This window comes from Salvia miltiorrhiza, chromosome 7, assembly GCF_028751815.1.
Source record: "Salvia miltiorrhiza cultivar Shanhuang (shh) chromosome 7, IMPLAD_Smil_shh, whole genome shotgun sequence".
NCBI classification, from domain to species: Eukaryota; Viridiplantae; Streptophyta; class Magnoliopsida; order Lamiales; family Lamiaceae; genus Salvia; species Salvia miltiorrhiza.
In genome coordinates, this window is record NC_080393.1 from 40,846,583 (window position 1) to 40,856,766 (window position 10,184).

The 10,184-nt window shown below is 35.2% G+C and overlaps 1 long non-coding RNA gene across 1 annotated transcript; it reads right to left on the reverse strand.

Annotated features, from left to right (window-relative positions):
* Positions 1-1,688: 1,688 nt before the first annotated feature.
* LOC130992955 (uncharacterized) lies at positions 1,689-5,147 on the reverse strand. Its single transcript, XR_009091515.1, has 3 exons — positions 4,455-5,147; positions 2,536-2,602; positions 1,689-1,933 (listed from the first exon to the last, which is right to left on the reverse strand). It is a non-coding gene; the product is annotated as an uncharacterized LOC130992955 (long non-coding RNA).
* Between the last annotated feature and the right edge of the window lie 5,037 nt (positions 5,148-10,184).

Here is a 10,184-nt window from a genome sequence, read left to right on the forward strand (position 1 = left end):
TTACTTTACGGTTTTTATTGCTTCAATAGTTCTTTAAGTTTTCCAGATTTCGTTCTTAGTTAGCTTTCAATTCAAGTTTTAGTTAGTTCTCCGTTTAGAGTTGTAATCAAGTGACAGATTTGCTTCTCGAGACTTTTTACGGTATTTATTTTATTTATGTTTATTTATTTCCTTCTACTTTGATTATGCATTACTTTCAATCATGCAATTTCGTTTCTGCCTAGTTAGATTAGAAGCTTTTAATTAAAGTCATTTAAATTCAACTCGCCTAGTTAATTCCTTTACTTATTGCTTTTAGTCATGCCTAAGTTTAATAGTTTAATTCTACTTAAGTATTTACGTTTGTTCTTTTCTGCCTAGTTAATTTTAAGATTAAGTTTTAAGTTAAGTTTAATTTACACGCATTAGTTAATAATTCATTTTTGCCTAGATAATTCTTAAGTTTAAGTTTCTAGTTAAGTTTAAATTCCAAGTGTTAGTTAATTTTACTGCTTTCAAACAACGATCTTTACTGCTTTCTCGTGACATAATTAAAAGCCCTTAAAGATCTTCCTTGAGAGACGACTTTGGGTTAACTTACCATCGCTAGGATGTCCTTGTTCTATTGCAAGTCAATCTAGAGGTGTTTCTAGTTGAGTCAGAAATGAGCATTAATTTAAAATATTTAAGTTTATTGAGATAGATAATCAATTATTACTTCCTCCATCCACAAAGATTGTGTGTCTATTATTATTTTTGTTCGTCCACAACGATAGTATGTTTTCCTTTTTTAGAAATCCCCTTTATACTTTAAACCTCATTCACACTCAATATTTACAAAATACCCACCTTTTACTTTTATAATTTGGTGGGCCCAATACTACCATCTAACCTAAAATGATATCTTCCAACTTTTTTATTAAAACTCGTGCCCTCCACTTCACCACACAGTCTTTGTGGACAGAGGGAGTATAACAATTTATTTTTTATAAATTAAAATGAGTTCGAGAGGTCTGCGAAATTATTATGCGGATTTGAAATGAGAATGTGTAATTAACAAATATGTATACTATGTATTACTAATATATATTTTTAATTTATAAAACAAAATACCTGAAGGGTGAGGGGTTATGCAGACCCCCAACATGTAAATAAATCTGAATCTGAAGTTAGGATAGCCAAGTTAATCCATCCAAACCAGAGCAAGAAAATAACGAGTAGAAAAATAGTCAAAAGTAGTCAACGCCTAGACCTGATGCCCTCTCCTCATCATAAAGTGAGTAGGTCGGTTTCCTTCGTGGTGGATATAAGTGAAACGGACTTGCTGATGCCGAATAAGCTGTCGGATTCAGACAACACAATATGACGGATACTAGCATGACCGTAGTGCCCAACAAACATGAGCAAAATGATCGCTGCAACATCCAATTCAACCCAGATATAAGCAGAAAAAGTAATAGCCAGCCTACTATGTATTACTAATGTTTCATTGTAATGTTTACATAAAAAAAAATTGGATTGTTATTGTGTCGAATATTAAACTATTGTAATAAATATATTTATGTCACAGCCCACCTTAACTAAGGATAGTTAAGCCGAGTGATGTACGACTAGGGATGGGGTTAAAGAATAAGGGAAAGAAAGGGGCATCATTTGAAACCGTAAATCTTACTTAACTTAAGAAAAATCATCGTATTTACTCATTAATACTCAATTGAAAACAGTCTATGAAAGACTGCATAAAAGTTAATTAATATCATTAATCAAGTTATACATCATATGCAACCATTCTCTTAAGACTCAAAGTATGACATAACATACTATAACATCAACAACATCTTGCAGCGGAAAGTAGCTAGACATATGTATGAAGACATATTCTAGACAGGTTAACTATTTATTAACAACCCTGGAGACTCCGCTCATTGCAGCACCATCATCACATCAGCTCAACCTGCACATTTAGAAAACATATGCAGGGCTGAGTACAAAAGCACTCAGTGGGCACGTATGCCTAGGTATAAAAATACATGCTTCAAAACTATAAATTGTCATGCCATCATAATCAGTACAGCAAGGGAGTTTTTCGCTAAAAAGGCCCAAGCTTACTAAGTTCATTTGTGATTCTTAAAGTTCGTCTGATCAGACTAAGTTCTTTTGTAATCTATCATATCTGGAACTTTGTGCCGGAGAGGTGGCCACCTCTCACGGTCACTTGACCGGCCAACCCGCTAGATGACTCACGGTCACTGGTGTACACTAGTCCTGGCAGGATAGTTATCAACTGCTCAGGACCCGAATTCGATTGCATCATTGGCAAAGCCAAAGCAGATAGATATCATACTAAAATTGAAACATTTTATGGCAAGACAATACTTGAAATAACTTTAACTCAAAGATTTTGTCATGAAATAACTTGTTTGAATATAACATTTAAACTCATTTGATATATATGAAACTGAAATTAACAGTTAGATCATCTCATGCATTCATTCGTATAAGAGGCCTACGATACGTAGGGGATCTCTATATACGTATAGTAAAAGTAATGCCCACCTCGTTGTGTCTCTGTATCAATGAGTAACGTCACTCTCTCCCTCAAGTCGTTACTTCCCAAAAGGACCTTCATTGTTATGAAGAATTGATGAGAAGTTATAAAAGAAACCTCGATCAATAATCTAATCTCTTTTATGAAACATTAGTATCTCTAATGTTCATCTCTCTTGATTGTTAATCAATATAACAATTATTATCTCTCGTCATTACTCATTAATTATAACATCCTTATGTTATAATTAGCAGCTCTTCAATTAAAAGAAATATTTAACACATCGAAAAGTCCACTTTCTTAGCAGATCTATTCGCTCTCATCTCGTCTAATTAACCAATTAGAAGTTAAACTATCCATTAGGCATGTATTTGAGTCACGGGTCAACAAGAATTGACTATGCTCAAATCCTAATTTCACTAAAAATTTCGGCATGACCTATTCATATATAATGTCAACCACGAGATTTCAACGCGTGAATCTCACTACGTGAACTCGTCTCTCGACTCAAAACTTAACATCTTGACATCTTTTCAACGCAAACCAAACAATTCAAAATCATCAAAACTCTTTATCAGTAAACTATCATTTATACTCGACACCAATTGTTCGAGTGTCAGATACCAACATTTATGTGCGTTAATCATAACTCTCACAACTCACACCATTTAGTCATATCGTATCATCCATCAAAACAAATATAATCAAGTTGTTTTCTAGAAAGTTTTGCTGTTTTTGTGTCATCTTTAAAAATTCATAACAACCAACTCAATCATCATAAACTCTCATACCAATTGATCTCAAAAACTTCATGAAGTGTAGTTCACTCTAAAAATGGTAGTTAACCAAAAAGGTTAAAGGTTTTTGGAGATATTGCTCTTTTAGTGCAGGCTGTCAAAGATTGACAGTTTCTGCCAATTTTGTTTAGGCCATTAGAAACCAAGGCAAACCTTAATAAAATTCCATCAAATTTAATCATCCAAAACTAAAGGTATCCTTGAAGATTTGGTTAAAATTTCACAAGAGAAAACGTTCATATGATCTGCCAAATAAACAATGAAACTCATACACTTTTACTGTTGGACAAATATGACAGCAGAACAGGGCATTTTTGAAATAATAAACTGCTCTGTTTCAGAGGTCATAAAAATTGAAATCTTATGTTTTTAGAAAAGTATTGAAGTCTAGTTTCGTTTAAAAAAAACGGTGATGCAAAATCCTTCATGGATTAATAGATATAAACGTTTTTGTGAAGTCTACCAATAGTTGACAGATTCTGTCAAGGATTTTTCAAAATATCTTTAAAATAGCAAACATCATCCAAAAGACATGAAATTTTGCAGCAACGAAATACACATATCATAGATAAACATACTAAAATTTCAGAGCCATCAAGCAATGAAAACTCATCGAAACATAAGCTTGAAACTGCTGTAAAATTTTGACAGAATTCCAGTTTTAATTTCGTTCAACAATTATCATCCATAAATTGTAAACCAATTAGCATGCTCATGTGATATCGTAGAACACATATACGCAATAATATTCATTATGCAACGTCTCTAACTTCACGAATTTAAATAATCATACTCTAAAAATTTATACAATTTTCGTGCTTGGAAAAATACGAATTTAATATATATCGATTCTAGCATACCCCTAAGCACGAATATCAAGTCAAAACGATCAAACAAAAATCGAAAGACAAGCTAATATGTGAAAAACGGGGCTGCCCTCATGGGTTTCATAGCTACGGTTCGTTCCGTTCTTACTCCCTTCATTAAACATGCTCAACATCTACCCAAGAACAACATACTAAAATTTCACGACGATCCGACGTCGTTTCAAAATAAAGTCGAGAATCGACGTTTTTCGACATCGACGAAAATCGAAAAGAAAACCATCAAAACGTAGGTAGAGATCTTACCTACTTAGATACGTGATCGAAAAGATGATCGGCGTTCGTCTCGGTGCTCAAATCGGAAGTCAAAAGCTTGAACACCAAAGAAATGGTGTTAACGTGAAGTGTGTGTGTGTTTCTAATGTGTTTTAGTGTGTGTGCAGCACAAATTAGTGTGTGTGTTGTGTGTGCAGCGTGAGTTAGGTGAGATAGAGGGATAGTGGGCAGTTGGGGGGGTGGTTAGGGGTAGGGTAGGTTAGATATTTAGGATATTAACCCGTTAGTCGTTAAATATCTCGTTTCGTCTCGTTTTAACGACTAACTACCCATACTCTTCGTTACTCGCCCTCTCAACCTCTACTCACTTTCATTGCACTCGTAATTCTATATAAATATAGAAAACACAAGCTCGTTCTCGAAATTCTGATAAACGAGCTCGGTTCGTTTATCGAGAAAATCTAGTTCACTATTCACTCGTCGTCCAAAAATAAAAACTTTCATTATTGGACTCGTATCGAAAAACTAAGAATATTTTTCGACGACGTGCACGTAAGATTTTGAAAGTCGACAAAAAGACGAAATAGCAGTATTTTACTATTCATCGTCAAAAAGTCAAAATTTTCAAAAACGTCTTAACGGACTCAGATCTCACTTCCGAGTTCACCGTTCTCATTCAAATAATTATCTCGAATTATTCGAATACTCAAACTCAATTTCGGATATAAAATCTCACATCATCCAAATATCATCAAAAGAACATCTCAACATCTTTAAAAAAAAAAACTTCATATAACTCCTCATCTCTTTACAAAGTAATCAAACAAGGGATCTATACCCTAATTACTCAAACTTAAGCAATTAAACACGTCATCAAAAGCACGGGTATTACAATTTATACATTCAAATGGGTTTGGATAATTAGTGAGTAATGTTATACTCCCTCCGTCCCATGAATCTTGAGTCACTTTTCTTTTTCGATTGTTCCACGAATCTTGAGTTATTTCCTTTTTTGGTAAAAAATATTTCCTTTATTCACCTTTCACTTTTTCACCTACCACACTTAACACACTAAATACTAGTTTCTTAATTTTCGTACCGAAAAGAATTGACTCAAGATTCACGGGACGGAGGGAGTACAAGTTTCAGACTAAACTAATGTGTGATAAAATAATTTTTAGCTATGATTGAGATGAGTACGAGTACATAGATTTTATATAGGGTTAAGTACCAATTTCACCCCTATCGATGGCGTCCCTATTGCGTACAGGACCCTATAGTCAGGATAAGCGTTGTTTACTACCTCAATGTGGCAAAATTGAACCAAATTCTCCCCCGCATTTTAACGATCCGCGTTTTAACATCGTTAAAACATCGTTAGAAAAATTATTTTTTTAATTTTTGAGTAAGAGCCGAGTCGGAGGGAGGAAAAGAGCCGGTGGAGGCGGTGGTTTGTCGCTGTTAGAGGCGGCTGGGACCGGAGGCATGGCCAGTGGCTGTGTCGTTGCCGGAGAATCAGAGGGAGACGATGGCTCGTCGTTGCTGCTTCACTGGAGTTGAGAAAGGGGAGGAAAGAACAGAGAGGTTCGGCGGCGACTTTCTTGTTGTTGATCGGACCAGGTGAGAGAGATGTTGAAGACGGAAGCCTTCATCGGACGAGAGCAACGCGTGGGCGCGATCGCCGGAGATTGAAGGGAGTGGAGTTTTTATTTGAGGATCTAAGGTTTAGGGGGAACTTAGAGGCGAGAGAGAGGGGCGAGAAATGGGGGTGGATGGTGAGGCAGCAGGCTCGCTGGAGAGGAAGAGGTTGACGCCTGCGTTTGCCGAGTCAGCGTCTTTGTGTGTGTTTCAGAGGAAAAGAGAGGCCGAGTGAGGGAGACGACCTTTCACCGGAGGAGGGTCGCAGCGGCCGAATTTCAGTGAGGGGGAGAGAGATATGAGACCCATCTTACTTAAAAATAAAAAAAAATAATTTTTCTAATGACGTTTTAACGGTGTTAAAACTCGGGAGGGAATTTGGTTCAATTTTGCGACGTTGAGGTAGTAAACAGTGCTTATCCTGACTACAGGGTCCTGTACGCGATAAGGACGCCATCGATAGGGGGAATTTAGTACTTAACCCTTTTATATATGATTGAACTATATTAATCTCATCCTTATGGTTCATTGTCATGCTCTATCACAATCAACGATTCCTATCCACATAACTATATCTAAGTGTTGGGAACCTTGTGGAATATCCTAATCCTTGTTTTTGATGATACCAAAATTCATAGGTCTTAATTGTAATAGACTAGAAAAGCTTTTGAACTCAAGTGTTAGAGTTCGTCTCTAGTTTAGTATGCGGTTCGGAAGACTGAAGACTGAAGAACGAAGGACTGAAGACTGAAGACTGGAGATACCAACTGAAGTATCAGTTGAAGAATCAGTTTGGAACTGATTACTTAATGCGTGCCACAGACTGATACTAAAGTCAAGTATCAGTTGATCATTCCTCCTCGGACTGATCTTCCAACGTTCAAAGGAAGCCACGTACTCACAAGAGTACAGCCGCATTAAATGCAAAGATCTCAGGATCTTATCTCTGCAGAGGTCATTCCTATTTGGTGGTTACTTTATCAAAGACGTCACATCGCCTGTCCTTCAAGAGAGCCGTTTCCACCAGACAAGGAACCTCGAAGATTGAAGCCTCAGCCTAAAATTCGAATTGCTCTCCAACGGAAGAAATCTTGAGGACGCTCTACGCCAACGGATCTATTCAAGAGTTCTCCTACAAATAGCGCTCGAGGATCAACTTCAATCTTCACCGATTCAACGACATAAGCTGAAGCTCTGCCGAAATTGCTACTCAGCCTAAAGCTTAACCTCTCCAAAGCTTGAATCGAAGAAGAGAATTCCAAAGCCAAAATCAGTCACTGCTGATTACATACATTCTGTTAGACCTTAGGCAAACCACTGTTTACCCAGAAGCCAAGGTCAAACTTGCTACAAAGAACTTGTTCTTTGCAGTATAGTTGGCACTCGTTCAAACCTCCTTTCAAAAAGAAAGATTTGAGTGTTTTGAGTGATTCGGAGGTCAGAAGGGTTTTCTGTCTCTGAGAGTCTTAGTGCGGGTTGTGTTAAGCAAGAGAAATCCAACGCGAGTGAAGCGTGGGTACTGAAGAAGAGTTTTCTTCAGTGGTACGGTTGTGTGCACCCGGCAAGCACACGGTTTGGTTTGCAGTGCACCTGTTAAGCACTTGCGGAGTGGATTGTTGGTCTGATCAACCGACCGTGGATGTAGGAAAGGGTTTTTCCGAACCACGTAAAAGTCTTTGTGTTGTTTACTGCTTTCAGTTTTACATTCCTACTTGTGTTGTTTCAATTGATAAACTGAATACTGATTAACGACAAAGAGAAACCTAAGACCAACAACGTGCTCTACCGAGGCTATTGCGAAACTAAGTTTAATTTCCGCTACGTATGATATCAGTTTGACTGATCTATCTTTTGATAGTCAGGAAGAGTGTTATCATCTCTGTTTTAGCAAACTCGACTGAAGCCCATAAGTGCATCAGTTAAGTTACCGAAGCTTAACTGATAACTCCTTACTAAAGAGCGTTCAGTATCAATCGTCAACCCTGTTCGGTCAAAACTGTTTTCAGTCAACAGGTGTCTTTGTTTGCGTGCAAAGTTTCGTTTAGATCTCTATCTTGAGATCCCTCTGATTGAGGATTTTGTGAAAATAGCCCATAGGTGTATTCCCCCCCATACACCTATTCGAGACCCCTCGGGACCTAACACTAAGTATAAAATTATTTTTATAATTTTTATTTATAAATTATAGCGTGAAGTGATATTCCAAACTCAACGAATTATAAATTGGTATTCATATATTTATAAAAGAGAAGTGTATTGTATACAATGTTGAATGCATTTAAGATCGGCATGAAGTGCATTGCGAAATTTGTAAATGCAACAAATTTTTGGGATACGATTTACTTCATCCGTTCCATTAAACATTTCTCGTTTTTATTTTGGGTAGTTCCGTTAAAGATTCATTTTTATTAAAGATTAATTTTAACTCTTGAAAATTTGTAGGCTCAACCATTTTTATCCAATGTACATATTTTCTTTAGAGCATCCATATTGGTTGAGTCAAGCCTTAATTCATCTCTTGACTCATCCATACTGTGAGACCATTTATGAGTCAAGTGCTGCATTGGCTTGACTCAACATGCTGACTCATATGAATTGGTTTTTATTTTTGACCTTTTAATTTAATTTAAATAACACAAGAATTAAAATTACATTAATTTAAATTACTAAAACTTAAAATACATAAATTAAACTATGAAATAATTTTTTAATTTCTTTTTAATTGTTGGTTTGGACCGTCGCTTTTTAAATTTTAAAATCTGATTATTTTTTTAAAATTATAGCGTGTAAATATGTGCTCGAAATAAAGATGGATGAGCTTGACTCATATCATTAAGTCGGGTCTTGAGTTGGTGAGACTTGCATCAATTGACTCATGCCATGTCATGTTTAATGAGATGAAAGGAGTACTATTCAATTTAGAAAGATTTTATTATGATTATGGTACGTCGTTTTTTAGAATTTTTTGTTGGGGTGATATTATACTTTTATCCGACATCCCGTTACCAATTAGCCAAATTTGTTGTTTTAGACTGTAGTGGGAACAATAGTTTTCATTTTATTAATTTTACCCTCATATATTTGATACGAAGTCAGCACATTTAACACAAGTTCAATTACCCCTAAAAAAATAAAGTTCAATCCGTTCAGCACATTTTAAAAGGAATTGTTCCCACCATAATTCAACCCATTATATTTAGAGTGGAAATTTAAAATGCCCACTCCCTTATATTTTTTTTTAAAAAATACCCTCTTTTATTATACAAAATATTTCATGTTCTAAAAGACTAAATTACCTTTAATTGGGTCAGCATCAAATGTAATCATATGACACTTCTTATACACTCTTACACACTCATCACTTTCAATGCATTTTATTACAAGAATTAGTGATGTTGACCGAATTCATGGTTTTTAGTGCATTAAAAATTGTGTTTTTTATTTTTATTATTTGTTTTAAGTGCATGCATGCATGCGAAAATTTTATTTTTATTTGTTTTTTTTTTTTTTTGCCCTTTTTCTGGGACATTATATGTGGAGTGGAAATTAATGTGTGTCCGAGCGTGTGTATGTATGTATATATATTTTTGAACGTTACTATATTTATATATTAACACTATATATAACACTATATATATATATATATATATATTCATATCTTTAAATTGAAATATATATATATATATATATATATATATCTATATATATATTATACTCTAGAATCAGTCCCAAAAAAATCAGTCAAACCAATCTTCCCTCGATTCCCCAAAAAATATATCTTATAGAATCATGTATGTTACCAAAAAATTGTGTTATACAATTAGGCATGAAGCCGATCCATAAAGGACAAAAAAATATTCCCAAGGGTTGTATTAATGTATTGGTATCTTGAGACAATCTTTGAAAAAATTTGATTCTCTTTATGATAGACATAAAGCCGATTGCATCGGCTTCACTCTATTTTTTTTTTTTTTTGTCCATATATCTTATAGAATCTACTCCTTCAATCTATATAATATACTCCCTCCGTCCCGCCCAAGATGCTACATATTCTTTTTCGGGCCGTCCCAACGAAGATGCTACATTTCTATATTTGGCAAAACTAAGGAATTTTAAACACTT